Raw genomic sequence first — 24,494 nt, 5'->3', positions numbered from 1 at the left:
GTCATGCCCATGAATGTCTTCTTCATGGGTGTGGTGGTAACAGAGAAGATGTGAATTTCTGTACTAAGACATTCACTTTCTGGTATGGAATTGTAAGATAGGTGAGAGCCCCAAATAAGACAAGCTTTAAAGATATCTTTTTGCTTACCCTGAAATTTAGGGGAGACAGATTTCTTCTCAGTTATGTTTTCAAATATATTTCCAAGCTAATATTCATTAAAAGAGATGCCCAAGAAGATTAGCAAGATAATATCTTGGGCAGTCTCAGCCAAATACCTTATTTATTTTTGTTTTTCAGCACCCCATTTGTTAATCAGACTTTCTGAATCCATAAATAACTGCTAGAAGGCAGAGCCATTTGGGATAGGTACATGAACTCTTCTGAGTCCCTAGGGAACTATTAAGAACATTGTATTGGACCAGCCCGCATCTGACTGCCAGACAAACTTCTCCAGGATACTGTTTCTTCCTGCCTCTCTGACTTGTTTCACTAGGTGTCCTCATTCAGGGTTCTCATTGCTTTCAGTGGGCGTACATGCATTTTTAATGTGTACATTTTCTTAACTTCTGTGATAGGAAATTAAGAATTTGAAAATATTTTCGTTTTTCATTTGACATTTTAACATTTTCTTTTTGCATAGCCACTGTGAGTTACCCTCTGTCCAGGTGGGCACTGATTCATCTATTTATTATTGATCAATAAACCCATAAACTGCACTCCATTTTAAGGTGTGTATTTTTCCTTAAACTGTTAGTATGTTCCTGCTGCCATATCTGATATAAGGCAGCATCTGATGGAATGAAGTTCTATCTTTCAGGCCTTTCATTGTTCTGCAAAGAATGCTGTGTTCATGGGTGCTGAGTTCAGAAACACAGAACTTTTTTTCTCCAGTGGATAAAAGTAATATTCAGATGCCTCAAAGCATTCACCCCCCATTCTAGTCAGCTCAGTGCCTTTCAGTTCTCTTGTGTCTTGTCTCTAAGGACCAAGGCAGCTGGTGAAATGATCAGCATCCTTGATAGATGCGTGTGGCATACCTTTGCAAAACTAGAAGCTCAGCACAGGTATTGGCACACTTTCTCTATGTTAGGCTCCGTGGGCCATAGGGCCTCCGTGGTCTCTGTTGCAATGGCTCGCCTTTGCTGTTAAAGAGCAAAAGCAACTATTACGCTGTCTAAACAAACAATATGGCTATGTTCCAATATGATTCATCTAAAAACACAGAAATTTGAATTTTGTATATTTGTTCTATGCACTGAAAGAGTAGTCTTTTCCGTTTTCCCAACCACTTAAAAATGTAAAAACAAAACACAAAACAAAAGCAAATTCTTGCTGAGCTCTTGACAACATAAAAATAAAAATATTTGTCACCTTTTCTCTCAAAAAAAAAAAAAAAAAAGGAAAAGCAGGTATGGGCCTGGTGTGGGCCTGCTGGCCACAGTGTGCCATCCTTGCCGTAGCTGAAGAAGAAACAGGTTAGAGTGAGTAAGGAGGTTTAGAGAGCTGTTTCCCTCCCTCTCCAGCATTGTGACTTATAAGGCTGGATAGTGGAGGAAGACATTTCTGACTCTGAAGCACAGCAGACCCTTGAACACACGGGTTTGAACTGCACGGGTCCACTTATATGCAGACGTTTTTCAGTAAATACCTGTACTGTTTCAGTCCACGGTTGGGAGTTTGTGGATGCGGAGGGCCCACTGTATGCCTCAATTTATGCCATATCACATGGGAGACTTGAGCATCCAGGGATTTTGGTAAAAGTGGGGTGGGGGTCCAGGAAAACCAATTCCTCGTGGATACTAAGGAACAAGTTAAGTTTTGGGGGAGTCAAAAGTTGTATACAATTTTGACTATGTGGGGGATCGGTTCCCCTAACCCCTACATTGTTTAGGGGTCAACTATATTGACGTTGCTAAAATGTTGGTATTGAGAAAATTGAAGTAAAAAGAAGAATATATGACTATGCTTTTACCTTCAAGGAAAAAATATTTTATGTAGAGTTTTTATTTCCTGAAAACATGTACATTTCTGTATATAGGGTGTACCCTGCAAAATGTATACACACTGTAACAGCTGATAGCTCAATTTTGAAAAATAAAGTGTATTTTAATAAACATTGCCTTTATAATTATTTAAAGTGTGTGTATACATATTTTGGGATACCCTGTATATTTAGAGTTCACCTTTTCTAAACAGCCTTCCCTAATGGCTTCCTACCACTATCCAGACAAGATTAGTTAAAGAAATGGAGGCTCGGGGGCTCATAAGAATAGAAGCTGTAATTTAAGACACATCAAAATTTATTTTCAAGTAGTAGGAAACTTTGGGCATTGAGGAAAGCATTAGCTCTATGTCATAATTTCAAAGTTAAGCTGTGCTGCTTTCACATGGGAAAATTCCTGCCAGTTATAATAAATTACTTAAGTGGAAATCTTCTTAATTGGTGTGAATTATACCAGGCCTGTTAACAAGAGAATATGTGCTGGACATTGCCAGATTAGGTGTATAAATAGCTTTCCTAGCAAGTGCCTAACAAGGCACATTCGAGGCTCTCCCAGGGCAATGGCCCTCAGCCTGTCCCTGGCTGACAGTGTGGTTTAGTTTAGCAAAATGTCCTGGACCTTATTAGTGAGGATGGAGATGAAAAGAAGTTAGAAATTGGCCAGCCTCCCAATTGCAGATGGTCATTGGACAGGTCAGTTCCTTCATCACTCTTTCTTAGAAACCCTCTGATCCAGGACCTTTCTTGCCATCATGGCCACTAGTCCTGTGATCTCAGGGAGTTCATTTCCCTTTTCTAGGTTCAGACTTGCATATTTAGAAAGTTAAGGTTTTGGAGTAGATTCTGCACTGGTGTCTTTCTCCTGTGTCTATTAACTCTGTCAAGTGACTGTCAGAGTAAAATCAAAAGCAAGATCCTAGTGAATGATTTGCTAAGAGCTGTGCCCTGTTTGGAGTATGTCCTGATAATGCTGTATGCAAATAATTATATTGGATGAAGTTGTTTTCAGGGGTTGATTTCAGATGGTTATTTTGCACGCTGATCAAAAAGGTTTAGCTGGAGCTTGTACTGTAGTGATGTTTAGATTAGGTAACTAAGAGTCTGCCTCATTGGGCATGAAGTCTGCAAAGATCTGGGTTGGTACAGGCTCCTTCTTGGGAGATTTCTGTCAGATCACAGGGGACGCTGAGGTCGTTTTTATTCCTAGGGAGATTTCTGTCAAATCACAGGGGACGCTGAGGTTGTTTTTATTCCTACTCCCATCTGCTGAATTCTACTCTGGGGACTAAACTTAATGCTCTAATATTGGTCTCTCCAGTGTATCTCTGACTCCCCTGGTAGCACAGCCTTAGCCAAGCTAGTATCTTCTCTTTATGGAGCTGAGTAGTTAGTTGGCTATCTGTTTACAGAACTCAGAGGGGAGAGGCGGTTACATACACAGAATGCGAACCATGTTTCATGCCTTCCTTGGTAACCTCCTTGTGGACCATTCAGGATTCACAGTGCTGGCATCCAGCTTCGGTAGAGGAGCCTGGGTAACTGAGCTTGTTGGGGGAGCCTCCCTTTCACAGAGGCACAGGGTAGAGTAGTTCTTGTGGATGAAGCTTCCACAGACTTTGAGGATTTTCAACACAGAAACAGAAGATGGGGTGGCAGGTGCTTTCCCCCTGGTCCTGTGTGGCTGGCCAGTGCCAGGTCCCCAAGCCTCATCTAGAGGACGGTACTATGCACATATCTTGGAGAGGAGGGTGCATTTATTTTTACTTGTCACTTGCCCTCTAGAGCAGGGTTTAGGAACCTGTTTTCTGCTAAAGACCATTTGAATATTTATAACATTATTCGCGGGCCATACAAAATTATCAACTTAAAAATTAGCCTGCTATATTTGGTTCAACATTTAATTGAATATATTGAATTTAGAGTCCTGCCTGCAGTTGTCTTGGCAGGGCCAGACCAAATGATTTCACGGATATATGGCCCTTGGGCCAGACGTTCCCCACCCCTGGTCTAGAGTGAATGAATGGACCAGACATGTTGGTAAAAAAAGGATTTCATGGGGGAATGCAGAGAGGACCTACTGCAATGAACAGCCTCTCCAACATAGAGAAGACATGGTGACCTGCTGAATGCAAATACTGACCATACAGAATTGTGCAGGGATGGACTCTGGTGCCAAGACTTTTGTTTAGAATGAACCAAAAAGACAATCAAGGACAGACTTGAAGTGTTCAAGCAAGATTTTTACATACTAGGATGTTCTCAAAAGTTAAATGAAAACTTTCTGTCTCTTACTTGAATAAACAGTTGATGCTGAGTTTTTCTTTCTTTAGGGCTGTGAGACTTGTCACCATACCTGGCCCACTGTCGACATTCAGTAAATGCCTACGGGGCCAAATATGATTCATTATCTCCACTTTTTAAACTTATATTTATTTTATTCTGAATTTGTTTCTAGGCCATAAATCTTTGTTTCTTTTAGGATATCTTTTTCTCCTGTGCAGCCTCTTCTGGTTTAGGAACAATTTGCTCTTTTTCAATAAGGATCATCTGAGTGTGGCAGGGCGAGCACACGTTAATCCCACTATGAGCTCTGTAAGTCTGGGGCCCGCCTGGGGGTTTTGTTTACCTGGGTGTGCTCAGTGACCAGAAAATCTACATCAAAAACTTTAACTTCAGCATTACTCTGCATTTTTAAGCATGTGCATCAAAAATCCAGTACTCCTCTTGGGCCATGGCACCTATGTCCAGCCCCACTGGCCTGGGCACACCTGCCAACCCCAGCCTTGTGATGACAGCGTGGTAATGTTACGTAATTTCTTCCATAAAGTGACGTCTTTCAGAGACTTAGTGGGTTTTTGGATATGCATACTTTCGATGGCCTGGGCAGTTTCACACGTGTTCTTAAAGAGAACATGAAGATTTGAAATTCACGATTTGTGTGATTTTGTGGGTTTCTCTGGGTCAGTTAACTATTGAACCATTTTCAGAGATGATCTCAGGCTTCTCATGGGAAGAAGAAGCTACCTTCGCCTTATTTTGCCAGAAGACAGTGCAGTCTATTTTGAAACAAACTTTAGGACATGACCAAGTTTCCTCCTTGGATGCAGTGGGCTTTGCGGCCTCGATGCAACACACAGGAGGCGAAGCCGTCCTCCCAGCCCCTCAGCCCCTCAGCCCCGCGCCTTCCCCTCAGGCCTCGACGCTACTTCGCTGCATGGCTTGTGGTTGTATATCTGCTCAAGCAAAAACTAAGGCTCTAAAGCTAATGATCTTTGTCATTTAGAATCTTAATTTTCTCATTTCAGAAAGTGGATGTCACCAGCAGGGCTGTGATGGAAATAATGACTAAAACCATTGAATACCTTCAACCCAATCCAGGTAAGGGCCACTTTACACATGCGGGCTATCCCTCCAGGTAACTTTGAAGTTTCTCTTTGAGACATATTTTAGGTTTGGTGTACTTCTGCTTTCTCAGGCCACTTTTCTGGAGGTTCAGTGACTTCAGGTACAGCTCTTTCACCTGGGATGGGAGTACTTTTTTTTTTTTAAATATATTTTTATTGATTTCACAGAGAGGAAAGGAGAGGGAGAGAGAGAGAGAAACATCGATGATGAGAGAGTCATTGATCGGCTGCAGCCCACAACCCGGGCATGTGCCCTGACCGGGAATCGAACCCCGATCGCCTGGATCCTAGGTCGATGCTCAACCGCTGAGCCACGCCCGGCCGGGCGGGAGTACTTTTTAAGGCTCACATTGAAGTGACTGGCGGATTCTGTAGTATTTTATCTGACTGTGGTGTATTTAACAAACCACATTGTGTGGACAGCTTGGATGGCACATAATGCCAGGGTATAGCTGCAAGATGTTATCAGTGGTACTTTAATTTTCAAGCAATGGGAAGAAAGAACATTAGGATAATATTAAGAGAAGAAATTTTGTAGTAATTCCCAGAAGGTGTGAAAAGACAGGAAGTTGAATAATTTCTGTGAAACACAGAGGGGTTTTGTTCCTACAGCATCACTACAGCCTTCAGAGGGTTGTTTTTAATTCTGGTTTCTTATCAAGCACACCCCGGTTCAGCATTTGTTCCTGCTAACGTGTTAGACCCTGAGAGAAGGAGGTTATCGTAGAGATAGTGGAGCTCTACCCTGAAAAGAGAACCAGGCAGAACGGGAGCAACCTCTGCAGGCATGAGGTGTAACAGGGCAGAGCCGCCGACGTCCTCCCTGTTCTTCCCGTAGAGCAGCTCGTAACCCAGAGGACAGGACTAGAAGCAAGGCTGAATGTATTTAACTGAAAGGCATTCATATTTGGAAAACTGCTTAACTCTTGACACTGGTTTCTTTGGGAGTTGCAAGTTGGGGTTTCGTTGTCTTTGGTGGTCCTGGGGAAGATGGTCCAGGCACTGGGCCAGCCTCAGTGTGCCTGGATACTGAGCATGAGTGGGCAAGGGATTAGAAAAGGAAAGGTGTGGGGTAAGAGGAAGCAGGAGCTCAGTAGGCAGCGCTGCCTCGCTCTCTACCGCCTCCTGCTGTCTGCTGCAGGGTCCTTCAGCCTTTGTTTCCCTAGGACCCGCTGTTGCTGTTTTGAAGATGGACAAACTGTTGGGAATAATGTTCCTGTTTTTGCTTTCCTTGTTAAACTAAATCAGAGATGGGGTTATGTGAGGAAGGAAAATCTATAAGTAATATGGTGGTGAGCTGTAGGAACCAAGCATTTAACTGGCAGTGGACCAAATGGTTAGGAAATTAGGCAAAGAATAGCAGAAATCAGGGTTTTTTTTTACCCAGAGCCTTCTTCATGACCCTTATATTCCGCAGAAACGCAAGGATCTCTTAAATGCATGTGTAGCCCATAGTATTTAAACAACTGTAATAAGTCAAGTTTTGAAAAGAGAACTACTCACCCTGCCTCACCTTAAGAAATCATTATACAGGGACAAGAAATGTTTGTCTATATCTTTTTGTAGGGCATTGAAGAGCCCTTTGATTTCTTGGTATTTACACATGAATTGTGCTAGTAACTCATTGCGGGGCTAAGATAAACATAGGGGAGGGGAAGAAAAATACAGTATTTTCTGAGCACTAATGCATTTTCAGTACAGTGCTAGTTATATACACAATGTCATCTCTGAAAGTAACCATTTTTTTGTGATGGCAAAAGTAAAACACAGCTGAACAATTCATAGTATAGAAAAGGGATTAACTACCTACTGTAATACTAAATCCCTGTGGGGATCCGTCAGTGTTCCTGAGTATAATGGAACGATGCTCTGCTGTAGGTAGGTACAGTGTGTTGACTAGTATGTCCCCCCAAATTCAGGGCCACTCAGAACCTCAGAATGTGAACTTCTTTGGAAACAGATTTTTCTTCAAATGTAATTAGTTAATGGTCTTGAGATGAACTCATCCTGGAGATAGGGTAAATCCTAAATCCAAGGAGTGGTGTCCTCATGAGACAAGAAGACACAGAGGCACAGCGAAGAAAGCCGTGCGAGATGGAAGCAGAGACTGGGGTGTGCTGCCACAAGCCCAGTAATGCCAGGAGCTCCGGGAAGCTGGAAGAGGCAGGGGAGGATTCTCCCAGAGAGCCTCTGGAGAGACCCAGCCCTGCTGACACCTTGACCTCAGGGTTATGGCCTCTTGAACTGTGAAAGAGAAAATCTCTCTTGTTTGCATTTGTTGGTGGTCATCTGTTAGGGCAGCACTAGGAGACGAATGCCGGAAGCTAGCCTCGTTTTAGGCAGGAGTGAACAAGGGCCAGAGAATTTAAGAAAATTTCCCAAAGTTGTACACCTAGGAGGGGATGGAGCCAGGATTGGGACCCTGCTCTGACTGCTTCCTAAACCCATGTGCTTTACCCTGATGACCCTGCCTCTGAGAAGGATGGGTTCAACGTCATTAGGTACGAAGGGTCGTTTGCTTTCAGAGTGGTGCAACAGAAATTCAGGAAGGAAACAGTTTGTGGGGTTGAGACATTTTCATTTTAATAAAAAGGATTATAAGAGGAGGTAATTCGGAGAAATTTAAATTTTTAGAAATGACACATTTTTAATAGAATGCTGAATGTGCTGTGTAGCTGCCAACATTTTAGTTTTATGGCTATTTGAAATTAAACGGATATCTGCCATCAAAGAGAACAGTAAAGGCCATCACCAGGCAAGGCTGGTTGGTTTTAGAAAGCAGTTATATATGGGCAGGTCACATACATATGTATACGTGTCACCCAGAAGAGTCCAGAACAGAACAAAAGTTCATATACGCCTACAGAATTTAGATAATCTGCATTTGTTTTGTTTATGATGGATATGATTGAGTTCCTTCATGAATTTCTTGCCTTGAGAGCAGACTCTGGCCTTGAGAGCAGACACTGGCTGTTCAAGTACACTTGTCAGAACCCAAGTGTCCCTGAGAAGGGAACACAGGAATCTAGTAAATACTGAGAGGCACCCAGTTTGGGGGCATAAAATAGCATTAAAAATATTCCCAAACTCATACAGTTTGCTAAATCTTTGACAGCTCAGCCTCTCAGTGACCCCAGGAGCTGGTCAACCAGTAGGGATCGCTGGGTGCTGGTCCGAAATAAACAGGATCTGCTTGGGTCAGGGCTAAGGCTCACGTCCAGTAACAATTTCCATGGCCAGGCCAATAGAATCGGTGGAAATTAGTGTTTTGAGGGTACTTGAAGGGTATCCCGTATTAGATTAATACTCTAGGATGCTTTCTGGTTTTCAGACTCATGGATGTGGATGACACACATCTTTTTATTGTTGAAACTTAGCATCTATTGAAATGATGATAACCAGAGAGAGTCTGATTAATTTTCATGAATTTGTCGATATGCTCTGGGTGGGTCCCACATCCACTCTTACCCACCTCCAGAGCAATATTATTTTTTATGTTTCAAGATCTGTATATTGCACTGTGTGCCCACCGTCCAAAGTCAAACCACCTTCTGTCACCATGTATTGGCCCCCTTCCCTCCTGTAACTACCACACTGTTGTCTGTGTGTCCAGAGCAATATTTTTAAAAGGCACATCTGATCACATGATTATCTTGCATAAAATCTTTCAATGGCTTTTCATTGGTTTTAAGGATTAAGCTGGAAATTTTAATGTGGCTTAAAATGGTCAGCCTGCCCTTTCTCCTCCGCCTCGCCGGGCAAACAGTTCCCTCCAGTCCGGTGTAAAGGTCACTTAGACGCCTTCCTTGACCCCTACAGCATTAGGTTCCCCGGTCAACATCCCTCTCGTGATTCCAGCTGCTTTTCCCTAGTGATACATGCCAGTTATTGTCACTGTGTGATGTGTGTGCTTTTGTTTGCCTTCCCCTGGAGGGTCAGAGCTGTGCCTGTCTTACTCACCACTGCATGCCCAGCGCCCAGCTCAGGTCTGTCAGCCAGTGGCACTTGGATATTTAAGTCACTGAATTAAGAAGCACAGTTGACAGCCGCTGCCTAATGTGATAAGAGCCAGTGCTCTAATACAAAGGACAGGAAGGAAAAGTCCTTCTTCTCCCTAAACCATCAGCTCTATCCATGGAACCAACACTTATCAAATGCACTCACTTGTGTGTGAAGACCAATTCTAGATGCAGTGCAGGTAGAAACAGGACCAGGATTGAGCCCCTGCTCTCTGGGACCTGGCAGTCTAACAGCTTAAGGTACATACACTCTGAGGAGAGTGGCCCAGAGGGCTTCCCAGCTGATTTCTTCTGGAAATTCCAGCTAACTGATGAGGTGAGGAGGGTGAAAGGGGTCACAGGTCTGCAGGTATGCCCTGTGAATGAAACAGGGCTTTCCAGAACATAGAACAGGGAGCTGTGAAGTCTTTCACTTTGGACTATGAAATTATTCTAACAGGAACAGCACAAACCAGTGCAAATGTCCAACTGCTTAGATGAATAATTTGAACAAGAAAAGTACTGTGCACAAATTCCATTCTATTGATGGTGAGCCCCAGTTCTCATGGTGTCTAAGAGTAAAGATCATCACAGAAGGTATAAATCAGTTTTCTTATTTGAGTATCTCATATCTTGTGGGGGGAAATCCACTAAACCAGCATTCTCCAATAGAAATAGGACGCAAGCCATGTGTGTGATTTTGAATTTCCTAGTATCTACATTAGGAAAGATTGACACATATGAAAATCAATACATATGTGTATTCAAAAGAAAAGTAAAATTTATTTTATGAATATATTTTATTTAACCTAATATATTCCAAATATTAACAACATTAAAAATTATTGAGAATTTTTTCTTGTACTAAGTTTTGAAATTTCATGTATGTTTTACACTTACAGCCCATCTTGGTTCGGACTGGCCACATTTTAAAATGTGATAGCCACATGTGGCTAGTGGTTCCCATAATAGTAGAGGACTAGTTTCCTCTTCAGCCTATTTATTATACATAGATAGGTGCTTGATGTTTAGCTGCTTGAACTTTGCATATTAGTGGTTGTTTTTTCAGAGAGAAATGAACTCTTGATTTTGTATCAGGGTATTGTTAAGTTTATCTTTTTTATGCTCCTACACATCTGTTTCATGGCACTGTAGTGGGGATCTCCCCCTTAAATAGACTAATAGACATGGCAGATTGGGCTTTATTTCCTTCCCAAAGGAAAGACTATCAGAGAGGCTTTCTTAATTTGCACCAAAAAGTTGTTAATCCAGTGCAGATTTCCAAGATGTGAAGTCAAAAAGCAGTTTGACCATGAGAAACATTGTGCATAGCAGGGATTTGCTTCCCTACAGACACGCTCTCCCCTTGAATGCCTACGAGGCCTGTCTTCCTCCAGCATGCCTGCAATTGGAACAGTAAACTGGGATCATTAGGTGTCCATTCAGAATTTTTCAATAATCAGATCTCATTTGTGGAATGTTGTCTGTGGAAGTAAAAGTTCACTGTACTAATTTTTAAATATCATATTAATCCTTGAAAAGATATTATATCAGTATTATACTTCTTTCCCATGGGCTTTCCTCTTAGTTATTTCATTCCAAAGATGAATAAATCTAGTGATTATAAGGTGTTGGGTGGTGGTAGAATTGAAAATCAATACATATATTACTTGGCATTCTTGCATTCAAAGCCTTGGCTGGCTCCACAGGGCAGCGAATGTGCTGTGTTTCCTGGAGGGCAGGCCCTGAGTTGTATTTATCTTCCTATATTTCAGGGCTCTTAGCCTGGTGCTTGGTGCAGTGTTTCCCTCAGTGTGTCTACTGAAGTGGGGCCATCCTTCACTTAAAGACTAGGGGTTGGGTACTGAGCCTGGTCGCCAGAGCCTTTCCAAATCCTGACACTGAAAAATGTTCGGCATGCATAAAGGACAGATTTACAAAAGCGATGTTGAGGAAAATGTTGCTAACTCGAAGGCAGAGCACCTTTTAGATGAACATATTAAAGAGGAAATTTTAAGTCAGGTGATATGTGGTATAATTCATGTATTATAAGTAATGAAACGGCTGGAGGGTTTTTCTATTTTTTACTATATCTTTGGGGAAAATATTGAAAATTAATAAGTTCCTAATATATTTGAGACACCTTAAGTAATCCAATTTTAAGTTGGCTGGAATAGGTAGATTAATAATATTCATTCACTGTGTCTCTAAAGCCAGCCAAAGTCGGATCTTACTTAAAATGTAATTAATCATAACAGAGATAGTGTGCATTTAAAGATATGCACAGATATGGAAAATTAAGCTAATGGGGTCTCACTTTAACAGCCCCAAGCTACTAACACACTACGTGCACATGGCGGTCCCTGTGCTCTGTCCAGGTCGCTCTTCCCCCTGTGGCAGCCTTGCCTGCCTTTCAGTTTCCCCAGGGCTTCCAGCTCTTGCATCAGGACTAGGCACTGGCTGAGCACTGTTCCTGGAGTGCCCACCTGCCCGCATCATTCTCCGTCTCAGCTTAAACATCACCCCGTCTGAGAGGCATTCCATGACCTGTCTAAACAGGTCCACTCCGGGGTTGCATTCTCCTGCACAGGTCTCTCCAGTTGCTCCCCATTTGTGATACAATTGAAAGTTCGCGTCATGAGGTATGAGGTCAATGATCCCACGTCATTTCCTACATTGCTACCGATCGGTCTCCACCTCGCTCCCTCTGCACCATCACTGACCTTCCCACTGTTCCTGGTACACACAAGCCCCCTCACTCATCTGACCACCCTGTCCTTCTGCCTGAATCATTTCGTCTCCAGGCCTTCTCACAGTCTTCCCTCAGGCCTCTGCTCAGATGTCATTGTATTTATGCAGCTTTCCTGACCGTCTTATTTAAAACATCACCTGTCACCACTCTCTGAGCCCTTTCCCCATTTTATTTTCCTTCATGGCACTTACCACTCTTAAAATTTTATTATATTTTGCTTTTTAAGGTGTGGCTTGTCTTTGCCACCACAAAGCAGGTGGGACTGTTGTTTGCACACTACAGTCAGAGAGCCCTGTTCTTATCTTTTTTTGTGCTTATCACAATATTTACTTTCATGTCATTTTTATTTGTTCCGTATACTTCCCTCATTCTAGCTCCCATTTTACATTCTCCACATAGCAGCCACTGCTCTGCTTATTACATAGACCTCTATCATTCACACCCTTGTGTAATCCCTTCCCTTTGGCTATAGGTGGGATTTGTGACTTGCTTCTAACTAGTAGAATTGGCAAAGGTGCTGGATTGAACACGGCGCCCTTCATAAGGTTATCTTATATGGCAAAGCTGGTGGGATGTCACTCGCATGATCGTATTACATTATATAAAACTGCCTTAGTAGGCTGGAGCAAGAGAGACTCTCCTGCTGGCCTGAGGAGAGGGCCAAGTGTCAGGGCACTGGATGTGGCCCCTAGGACCTAAGAGTGGCCTCTAGGCCCTAAGCTAGTAAGGAGGCAGGGCCCTCAGTCCTACCACCATAAGCAAGTGAAATTTTGTCAAAAACGGGAGTAAGCTTAGACGCAGAACCTTCTTTACTCAGGCTTCCTGATAACAGGCAGCCTGGGCGACCCCTGGATTGTGGCCTTGAGAGACCCAGAATAGAGGATGCTGGTCACGCCTGGACTTCTAAAGAAACTATGAGATGCTTATGTGTTGTTTGAGCCACTACGTCTGTGGGACTCTGTGATGCAGCACAGGACACTGATACACTGTGGCTGTATGTTTCTCATCCAGAGCTCTTGTGCCAAGCAGATCACTGCTGGGCCATCAGGCCATTTGCCCTGATCACTTTTGGTCCCTGGATACCTTACATTAAAGCAGGAGGTAAATTGGGAAAGCCTGTCACATTGTTTCAGCTTAGAATGAAGCCTTCTGAACCCCCTCGGGGTGGTTGGACAGGTCCACTCTGTGCTAACACTGAAGATATGTTTGAAACATAAAACAGAGAAAGGCACTTGGCACAGTGCCTGACACTCCGTAGGGGCTCAAGAAATGTCACTCAGCTTCTCTTCCGCGTGGCTTACAGCCCTACCTGAGGGCATCTCAGGTGCTCACCCAGCAGTTCCTCCACAGGTAAGGTCTCCAGGGAAAATCACTGCAGGACCCTCCCCAAAACAGCATCATTGTGCCAAGCACCCACCCTCTATCTGCTCTGAAAACCTGAAGAGGCAAAGGCTCATTATGTTTTCAAATTGTAGGAACCATTTTATGCTCCTGTGGGTAATTGCCTGCTTCCCCAGAGTGACTGAGACCTGCACTGGCGCCTTGCAGCGCCCCCAGGTGGAGGTGGGAGATGTTCCCTGTCCAGCTCGCGGCCTCTCAGGGCAGCTGCCTGCGTATTTTCTCTCGGTGCCTTAAAACTCCCCCCGTGCGTCCTAGTCAGCAGGAGCACAAGAGAGCTCTATCGCCTTGGAGGGAGGTGTTATATAAATATGTACCATTATTTGGGTTGAGGGCACCATGACTCAGTGCTAAAGTTACATATTTATATGGCAGTGGGCAAATCTTTCTCTTCCCTTTCCTTCTAATATTTTTCAAAAGAAACTGCAGAGGTTTGAGGAGATGTACCTAGGTCCTCATTATCGCGTAAGTCTTGAGTCCTTTAATAATGGTTAGTGTGCAAGGCCAGTGAAATGTTGCTCAGAGCGCAGGGAAGAGCAGAGGGTTCATGTTAGGCTTGTAGATATTCTGAGATTTCCCCTGGAAGAAGCAGGCCGTTTTACACAGTCACCACAGGTTGCCAGTGTGAAATATATACTGAAATGTTATTTATTGCATGCATTTTGTTGCAAATGTTAAGCCCCAAATGTAATTTAGTGTGATTTATACTAACATTCCAGCTCTAATCTCTGTACTAAACTTTGCAGATTTAGTTTAAATAATTGAGAATTAATATTTTTAATATAACAAAAGACATCACTGAACTTTTGATAGGTAATAAAGAAGTAAGTAGAATTTTAGCTGTTGGTGGCCATTTCAGTGAAATGGCTATCCATAACATTTCTCTCCTGCCAGAAGGGGGCAAGAGGAGAAAAGAAAGGATATGTGTTGAGTGCCTGCTTTGATTACATTCATCATCTCATTTCACCATCACAGCAGTTCTATCAGTAAGTATTCTTTTTTAATTTTTATTATTTAGTTATTTTTTTATCATTAAGTACTATTACCACTAACTCTTAACCAGGCACACTGAGGCTGAGAGGGGCAATCGCCTTTTCTTTCCTGCAGAGCAGGAATTGGAATCCTGTCCTGCTGGTCCTTTGTTAGCAGGTGCCCTTTTGTTAATTAGTAGGAAATGATAATAGAGTTTGTCACAGGAGAATACAGTTCTCATTTTTTTTATTTTCAAAAAGAGGCTGCATTTTCACATTTAAATGCAACTTTGGTCTCCTGTATTTTGACCGTGCTTGTTTACAGTGTTGGCTGTATTTAGTAATCACTTCGCCCTCATGAAATTCGATACTTTTCCACAAGAAGGGAGAATGAACTGCCTTTTATTTTCCTCGAAATATCTATTGGGTCTTTTTAAAAAACTCTTCTTTTTGTATAGACTCATCAACAGAAACCAGATCATTAGGACATAGTCTGGCTGTAGGATTCATTTTATTTATAGGAATAAAACGAAAGAAAAAAAAGGGAGGGTTTAAAAAAGGAATAAAGTTAAAATCTTTCAAGTAAGATGACTGATTTTGATCTCAGCAGTGGTTTTGGGAAGAATGGGCTTCATTGGTTTTGAAAATGTACATTCAGGTCCTTTGTACGCTGGGATAGAGGCCATGTACTCACTGGCAAACGACCCAGCCCACTTACCCTACTGGATTCTAACGCATGTATGAGAGATGTGTAGATTTGAAAGGTCCTCTCTGTGCGAGAAGTTAGGCAGCTCCCCAAGGTCACCCAGTGGGATGACCTCCAGTATCCTTGCTTGTCTGCTTCCCCGGTCGCAGCATCTGTCACACTTCTTCACCTCTGCATCTTCGAACAGCCAGCGAGTGTAAATATAGCTGAAGCTCTACACTTAGTTGCTGACAATCCCAATTTGACCTATTTTAATAAAGAGGTAGTGAAGCAGTGAGCGCTGGAGTGTCTTTCTGAGACAAGAACGGGCTTTTGAGACACAGCTAGGATTTGAATTCTGCTCAGTTTTTTGTTTTTTACATATCCTCGGACAAGTTACATCATTTCTCTGTGTTTCATTTTCCTTGTCTGTCAAATGGAGAAGCCAGACCTGTCTCTTGTGCCATTGGTAGGTTTAAAGGGATGATATATGTGAATTACACATGGTAGGTGCTCATGAAATGATAGCCATGGAGTGGGTCAGGGTCCTGATCTTCAGTTTGTCAAAGATATTTCAGGGTTCTTTCTAAGTTTTCAGACTGAATGGTAGCATTTATGGAAACTAGTACAGATTATTAAACATGTGTCTGCTAAAGGTTTCTGTTCTTCTGTGCAACTAAGGTTTGGTTTCTGTGAGGTAAGTAGAGACGTCAAAAGAATTAAGTTTCTAAAAGCAGTGAAATGTTTCCAGAAAATTACTTCTGTGTCTTCGGTCTTCCCTGATGGATGCTCAGTCTATTAGGTTTCTCCTGACAGTCAGAACATGAAGATGTGACTTGGAACGCCCTGGTCACCTCTTCTGCCTGATTGTGTCAACTACATTCATAAACACAAGCCAAGGGCAGGGGTTGGCATTTCTTCTTCCCTGTTGTGACAGTGTCCTGTCAATATGTTTTTCATTTGAAATTTCACAGTGGAAGAGGGAAGGAAGGCACTCTTAAGAGCATAATGCAGCAGTTTAAAGCAGGTTGTAATTTTTGTTTATTTACAGAAGGTCCCTCCCCAAACACTCCTGTCATGACCATTTGGGGGGGGGGGTATAGGGTGAAGTGCAGAAGGGAAGACTGCTCACCCCTGCCCCCCTCCAGCAGTGAACACCATTTCGCCCCCTCTGTACCCCGCCACCCCCCACTCTGGGCTTAGATTTTGTGCTGTGCCTCTTCATTCCACTTATCACTTAGGAGGTTGGGAAGGTTTTAGGAGCTCTCTGCCGGGAAAGGAGGGGAGGCGCAGAGACCAAGTGTATATTTCTTCTGATGTCTCAAGATGTGATGAATGGAAGTGCTGGTTCCCAAGTGCCTGTTCAGAGACTCACGGGAACCAGTGGCCGGTCATCATACTTAGCAATGCTGTGTCTGAGTGCTGTATATAGGAACGCGCTCTGTTATCTGCTATCCTTCTTCCTATATTTGAAATATTTTCTTTTTTTAATTGAAGAAATATAGTATCACTTAGCCATCGCAGCTGAGAACTAGAGTGCAGTAAAGTGCCCCACGGCTGGGGGTTAACCCGTGGTGTGCTGCTCCAGGTTTAACAGCTGTCTGGAGGGGAGAGGGCGTGGAGGCTCAGGGAGACCGGAAAATCTGTCCAAGTTCTTACAAATTCAGGCAAAGACAGGATTCAGACCCAGGTCCAAGCCTGTTCCCTTTCCCAATCTTTCAAATCCTGTGAGGAGAAAAGTTGCAGGTGGAAACCCACAAAACTCCACAAGGCCCAAAGAAAAATTTTAAATCGTTGTCTAAAGGCCTGCACCAGTGGCTGTCAACCTGCTGTCTATCAGAATTCCTCAGGAAACTTTCTTAAACAGAGGTTTGAGGCCCCCACCTCCCTCTTGCTGATTTAGGATACTCATGGGGTTAGACCACAGAACATGTCTCCGAGGGTACTCTGGAGGCGTGAATAAGCAAGTGTGGGTATTGAAGTCCCACCTTTTATTGGTTCTGAACAACCACTTAATCTACTTGAGTAAGTCATTTTAACGGTCCTCAGATTTCTGTCTCCTGCCCAGACCTTTCCACTGGGCTACGGACTCATGTGTTCAGTCCCTACCTGACTCCACTAGGTTGCTTAGGCCCCTAAAACTTAACATGTTCAAGCTAAAGGCTACATTTTCACCACCATCTCATTACTGCTCTTCCTACAGTACTCCCCATTTTAGTGAACGCAACTCCATTCCTTCTACTTTCTCAGGCCCCAAACGGTAGTATAGTCACCTTTGATGCCTTACGTTGTCCCATACCCCGCATCCAATCTGTCGGTAAATTCTGTCAGTTCTGCATTCAAAACATATCCCAAATCAGACCACTCTGTTCTGAGCCACCATCATCTCTAGACTGGATTATTTTTATTTTTTGTAATCTTTATTATTGAGAGTGTTATAGATGTTCCCCCTTCTAGCCTGGATTGTTAAAGGAGACTCTTATTGGCCCCCCTGACTCCATTCTTACCCTCTATAATCTATTCTGTATGTCAGCCCTTTTCAGTATAAGTCAGAGCATGCCACTCTGCTCCTCAAAACCCTTTAATGTGTCCCATGCCATTAAAAATAGGACCCAAAGCCTTCAGGATGGTGACAGGGTCCTTAACTTACAAGAACTTGGACGGATTTTCCAGCCTCCTGAACCTCCGCATCCCCCATGTATGGATGCCACCCATCCCTCCATCCCTCCGTCCCTCCGTCCCTCCATCCCTCTCCGCAAATGGGGATGAGACAACCAGGCCACAGGGTGGTGGTGGTTGTGGAGATTAAGTTTAAATCATTATATAAAGCTCCTGGCTTATGGTTAACAGTAATCAAAGGCTAATTCCCAACCACCAAAATAAAACCACCAGAAGAAAAAGAAAACTTCTGTAGAATTTTGTCTCACCTTGATTTGGGAGGAGGTGGTTTCTTCTTCCCCTTCCTGTTATCTAATGGCCTAGCCACAATTCCAGAAGTTTCCTTCTTTGTTATGTCTGAGTAACATCCTACCATACATACACACACTACATTTGTGATAACATGGATGGACCTCGAGGATATTGTGCTCAGTGAAATACGTTGGGTAGAGAAAGATAAATAATCTTTGAGCTCACCTAAATGTAGAATCTAACAAAACCAAACTCATAGAAACAGAGATCACATTGGTGGATGCGAGAGGCTGTGGTTACGGGTGGGTGAAACGGGTGAAGGCGATTAAATTCAGGTGTAAAATAAGTCCTGGGAGTATAATGCCTGACATGGTGACTGTAGTCGACAATACTGTATCATATTGTACTTAAAAGTTGCTAAGGGAATCAACCTTTAAAGTTTTCATCATAAGAAAACAATGTAACTGTGCAAGGTGATAGATATTAACTAAACATACTGTTGGTAATCATTTTGCAAGGTATACACATGTCAGATCATTTTGTTGTGCACCTTGGACTTAAACAGTGTTACATGTCAATTATGTCTCAATAAAACTGAATAAAAAAATACCAGGTGTTATCAGATAAGCTGCCTGCCTTTACATCTCCTTTTCGGCTCAAGACTCATCTGTTATCTGCATAGTGCAACCTGATGGATATTCTGTTAGACTTGGTATTTGCTGCAGTTGGGACACTTTGACACTTCCTCTTCAAAGTCTTCTCTTGCTCCTGGCTCCTGTGTTCTTCATCTCAGATTGGCATCGTCACCTGCCCAGGTATTCAGTGTAGTGACTCGAATGCAGTAGTTCAGCCACCTAGGGAACTTCAAAACTTCGATGGCCAGGCCACATGCCAAGCCAATTACATCAGGAATCTGGGAGTGGGACACAGGAATCAGTGTTACTGTTCTCTCCTGACCTCTTGACTGATTTGTAACTTACCAAAAAAATTGCAGTGTTCAGATCTTAGGTGTGTATCTCAGTGAGTGATTACAAACTGGTAGCCCTGTATAAAAGTGCCTACTTCAAGGAACTGAGTGTTGCCAGCATCCCAGAAACCCTGTCTCAGAACTTCACTGAAATAGAATCATAGAGCACGTTCTCCTTTGATCTGGTTCTTTTGCTCAACTTTATGTGTGTTGTTGCTCTTTTCTGTGATGTGGATACATTATAACCTTGTCCATGGGTATGGCCCTGTGTGCCTCCCATCACAGTGAGGGGAGTGCTGACTCTTCAGCTAGACAGACAGTAAGCTCATGGAGAACAGAGGCAGGCCCTCGCTTCTCTCAGGAGCTCCTTAGCATAGTCCCATGGTAGGTGCTTAATAAATACTTGTTTTGTCTATTTTATCACAGGAAAAATACTTTTAAGAGCAGACTTTTGGTAAATACAAATTCAATCAGGCAGTGCAAATTCAGAAGTTTTCGGGAGGGGGAGGATACCTAATTGTTTCCATTGTAACTTATTTATTGATTCTTATTAATTTGCTCTTTTTTTATCCTTTTATCTAGGGCTCGTAACTTAGCTTAAGAACCCTCTTTTGTTGGGGGGAAATGAGAGCCTCTTTCCAGATTGTGGGAGATTGTCTCATCAGTTTCTTACCATTTTCACATAAAGCAGTTTCTTACGGCATCAGTGAATTGCTTCTAAAGAGTCAGTGTTGCCCAGCTGGGTGTGGCTCAGCGGTTGAGCATCCACCTAGGATCCAGGCAGTTGGGGTTCGATTCCCGGTCAGGGCACATGCCCGGGTTGCGGGCTCGATCCCCAGTCAGGGGCGTGCAGGAGGCAGCCGATCAATGACTCTCTCATCATTGATGTTTCTGTCTCTCTCTCTCTCTCTCTCCCTTTCCTTTCCTCTCTCTGAAATCAATAAAGATATATTAAAAAAAAAAAAAAAGTGTTAATAAGAGTGACTGGGTAGTGGGATTCCACCCTGCTGCACTTTAAGAAATGGATTCGGGAGAAGTGGAAAAGCCCAGCAGCCTTAGAACTCTTAAAATCAAGTCTGGGTGAGGGCCACAGCAGGCCAGATTGCCATCAGCATGGCCTGTTGTCCTGAATCTCCCTGTCAGATCACGGAGTCAGTGTGTAATTAGATCCTATCAGCAGTCTCTAGCTCCATTTCAGAGCACAGTAGGTCATTGTGCTTTTACAAGGGGAAGGCTTTTCCCAAGGATTTGAAAAAATGATGTATGTGGAAGTATTTTATAAAAAATTTAAACTCTTAAATGAAATTACTTACAATTAATAAGTAAGTAACTGCTATCTGCTCAGCCCTGTGCTAGAACTCTGTAGGATGCAGTTTTTCAGCTTGCAGCAGGAAACAGACATGCAGAAAGGAGAGAAGTAAAATATCATGTGTGAGAGATGGTCAATATATGTACAGGACACAGTGGAGACATAAAAGGAGGGAAGGGGGTCACTCATCCTTGAAGACAGTTGAGGTAAAGGGCGATTGGGAAAGTGCTGGAGGCCTGCCTGGTGTGGTGACGGCAGGCAGACAGAGGAGGCCTTTCCAAGAAGACGGACAGTTCCAGCAGCTTCAGGAAACTGCCAGAAGTTTCCCGTGTCTGAAAGCTAGGGCATGCTTTCTTTGAGAAGTCTTGTATCTAAGAAGAATCACCTGAAGCAAGGGAATTGGAGAGTTTTAAGAATTATCCATCTGTCTCTTTTTTCTCAGCTTTGTATGAATGAAGAACCTGAGACTCAGGAACTATTTAACTCACAGAAAATCACGCAGCAAACACGCTGGCATGTCTGGAACTCGTAGAGATAACTAGCCTTGATCGAATTTCTATCATGTGCCGGTGTTGTGGCATACATTATATCATTTAATCCTTACATCAGCCTGACCCAGTGAGGGGGAGGTACCACTTACAGGTGAGGTAACTGAGCTCCAGAATCACCCAGCAAGGAGTCAAACCAGGATTTGGACCCAGACAGTCTGACTCCAGGGTCTGTGTCTTAATCCCACTTTGTGAAACTGGTTCTCCTTTCTGGAATTCTTTCCACAGTGAGCAGCTTTCCCCTACCTGCAGTTATTCTCTTTTGTGTTTATTCTGAAAGCACAGATTTGCAGAATTGACATAGTTACAGCTTTATAGACTCCCTGTCAAGGCTCTATCAAGGACAGATCGTAATTTTTTGTCAGTTGAGGTATTAGACCATCAAACACTGTATCAGTCAGGGTTTAATCAGAGCAGCAAAGCCATTGTGGATAAATGAGATTTACGATAGGAATTAGAGCTTGCACAGTTATAGGAAGATCTGGGTAAATAAAGCCCCCCCCCAAAAAAGTGGAGTTGAAAAATCAGAGAAAGGTTGCCGACCAGCCCTGACCCAGGTGAATGAACTGAGGCATCTGGAAGGCAGGCAGGTCCCGCTGCTGGAACAGGGCTGCGAAGGGCCGATGTGGAAGGTATGGAAGGTATGGCCCGTCAAGGTAACCGCCTCTGAACGTTTGCAGCCGAAGGTGTGTGGCGGGTCTGGGGTCCCTGTTGGCAGCAGAATCGGCACACGAGAAGAGCTGGCCACCGCGTAGGGAGGAGCGAGGACGGTGGAACCCCCTGCACCTCCGCATCTGCCCCTCGCCTCTGCCCGCCACTGACAGCTGTCGGAGCGCGAAGGCCGCTGCTTCGCCTTTACCTCCCAAGTCCTGCACGCCCTCGCTTTGCACCAATTCCAGCTAAGAAACGTGGGGAAGGGATTCTGGGAAATGAAGGTCCCCTACAGCCAAGTGACAGCAGAGGGCTCGGACACCGGGAGACACATAGGACACGGAAGGGAAAGAAAGGAGTGCTCTCCCTCTCCACCGCCTACTGCGTGGGCACGGGCTCGTTACTCTCTTAGCTCTTTACCATCGAATTCCGATAACAAACTCATGAATGAGATGCTTTCTTAGGGGTACACAGCTAACAAGATTTAGAGCCTGGGGCTTTACCTGTGTCTGTATAAGCCGAAAGCTAGTGTTCATCTTAACACACGCTGCTGCTTCCCGTGAAAGACAAGGCCTGTTTTCCTGTTCGTCATTTGGATTCAGAAATAAAAATGTTTAAAGCTAAGATTTAGCAGAAGTGCTGGGTTTTCAACATTCCCAGCTGGTTACCACAGTAGATAAGCAGCCTCAGGAGACACGAGCGGTGACTCACTCACGCAGACGCCACTTTTAGGCCGGAGTGAAGGAGCTGCTGTTGCTCGCAGCAGAGCCTGGCCTGCCCGTCGGCTGCGCCCAGAATTAGAAGCGCGTCAGGGGCTACATTTGACGGCTGGGAGTGGATTTCGGATTGAGCCGTGGCTGCCCCTGTTTGTCTTGCGTAAAAGATAGCACAGGTTTGGGGGCCAAAAAAAACCATCGCGTTTAGCAGAGGACTGAACGCTTTTGTGAAATACTGATTTTATGGTCGTACTGGTTTTACTTTCTGCTGTTTAAATTTCCTGATACATTTTCTTCCAGAAATCAACTAGATGTGGACCCATCAAGCCCTTTCCTCTGATTCGTTTTCTGATGGCATTTCACTTGTTAATCTTTGTTAACGTCTATCTTCCCAGCCCATTCTCTCTCTACCAGTGAACGTGTTTTCAGTAGAGCTTTTGGGTTGAAAGACCCTGAGGTTAGAGCAGTGCCCAGATTGTCACTGTGAGTGTTGTTTATCCAGTTCAGCCACTAAGTTAGGTATACTGAGGGGAAAGAAAGTGGGAAATATTTTAAATTCAGTTTTTTATAATAGAAGTAATACATGTACATATTATTTTTAAAAAATAATAGTTTTGCCCCACTGGGTGTGGCTCAGCGGTTGAGCATCGACCTAGGATCCAGGTGATCGGGGTTCGATTCCCGGTCAGGGCACATGCCCGGGTTGTGGGCTCCATCCCCAGTCAGGGGCGTGCAGGAGGCGGCCGATCAATGACTGTCTCATCATCGATGTTTCCATCTCTCTCTCCCCCTCTCCTTTCCTCTCTCTGAAATCAATAAAGATATATTTTAAAAAATAATAATAAAAAAAGAATAGTTTTACAAAGCTTTTAAAAATAATAATTATTTTATTTTTATCTTTTTAACGTCTTGTGTACATTTCACTGATTCTTCCCAAACCCTCTGCCACTCATGAACGTCCTCTCCATGCACTGGACATTGTCAGGCGTTGGTCACCTTTGAGATTCCCAGTGCTGCATTCTGGATCGGTCGCTGTCTTAGTCTGGGTTCCCCCAGAATCAAATCCATGTAGCAAGGATTCGAGCACAAGTGGTTGATTTGGGAGGTGATTCCAGGAAACCCTTTCGGGGAAGTCGGGAAGGAGAGGAGGCAATAAACGAGACATTAGAAAGCAAGGTACAGTGGTGGACAGCTGTAACTTGATCCCACGGGGGGACAGGGGAGTGTGTCACTCCCCTGAAGCTCCTGGCCCACTGAGCTGCACATACCTGGTTATGTGTCCTGTCAGCTGCAGTTGGCACTGTGACAATCTTGAGATCTCCCTGTGTCATCATTTTCACCACTCTCCTTACCTTGGGTCCCTTTCGTGCATTTGAAAATACCACTATTCTACCCTTATACATCATTGATAATTTGAACATGGAATTGTAGATGATTTTCTCTAAGAGATGGTGCTCTATTGTTTTCTGAGGAAATTTCTCATGTTCATGGTTTTCTTATGTTCCTTCTAATTCTTGATATTTTATACGCAACCTATTTTTTTTTTTCTCTCTGAAAGTTTCCAGGAACTTCTCTTTGTCCCCAGCTTTATGAAATTTCATATGAATGGTTCTTAGTATGGACCCTTTTATCCACAGTGCTGAACGTTCAGTAGATCCTTTCAGTTTGGAAACACATGTTCGCTAGTTCTGGGAAATTTTCTTGAACTTTTAAAAAGTACTTCCCTTTTATTTCTGTGTTCTTCCTTTTTAGAACTTTCATTACTCAGCCTCTAGACCTGAACTGATGCTGGTTTTATGCTTCCTGGTATTTTTATCTCTTTTCTTTTTATTCCACTTCAGGGGGATTTGCTTCAGCCGTCATCTACGTTTCCATTGATTGCTAAATTTTTATGTTTTATTTAAATGCATATTTAAACTTTAATTATGTTTTAATTTCTGAGTGTTCTTCACGATCTCTTTTATTTTATGGATAAAAACATATTAGACACCTGAGAATATTAATGATAGTTATTTTTCCCTCCCTCGATGGTTTGTTTCCTATAACTTCTATGTTTGTTTTGACTAATGTTAGACGCTTTCTTCAAAATCTGGTGACAGCCGCTGTCATTTCTGCTTAGGTGTAGGACAGCAAAGCTGTGTGTGTGTAGGGTGGAGGGCGGGTCATGGTGCTTATTAACTAT

The sequence above is a fragment of the Miniopterus natalensis genome, chromosome 12, assembly GCF_054644295.1.
Source record: "Miniopterus natalensis isolate mMinNat1 chromosome 12, mMinNat1.hap1, whole genome shotgun sequence".
Classification (NCBI taxonomy): Eukaryota; Metazoa; Chordata; class Mammalia; order Chiroptera; family Miniopteridae; genus Miniopterus; species Miniopterus natalensis.
The sequence above is the reverse complement of the archived record's forward strand: the minus strand, read 5'-3'. Positions refer to the sequence as shown.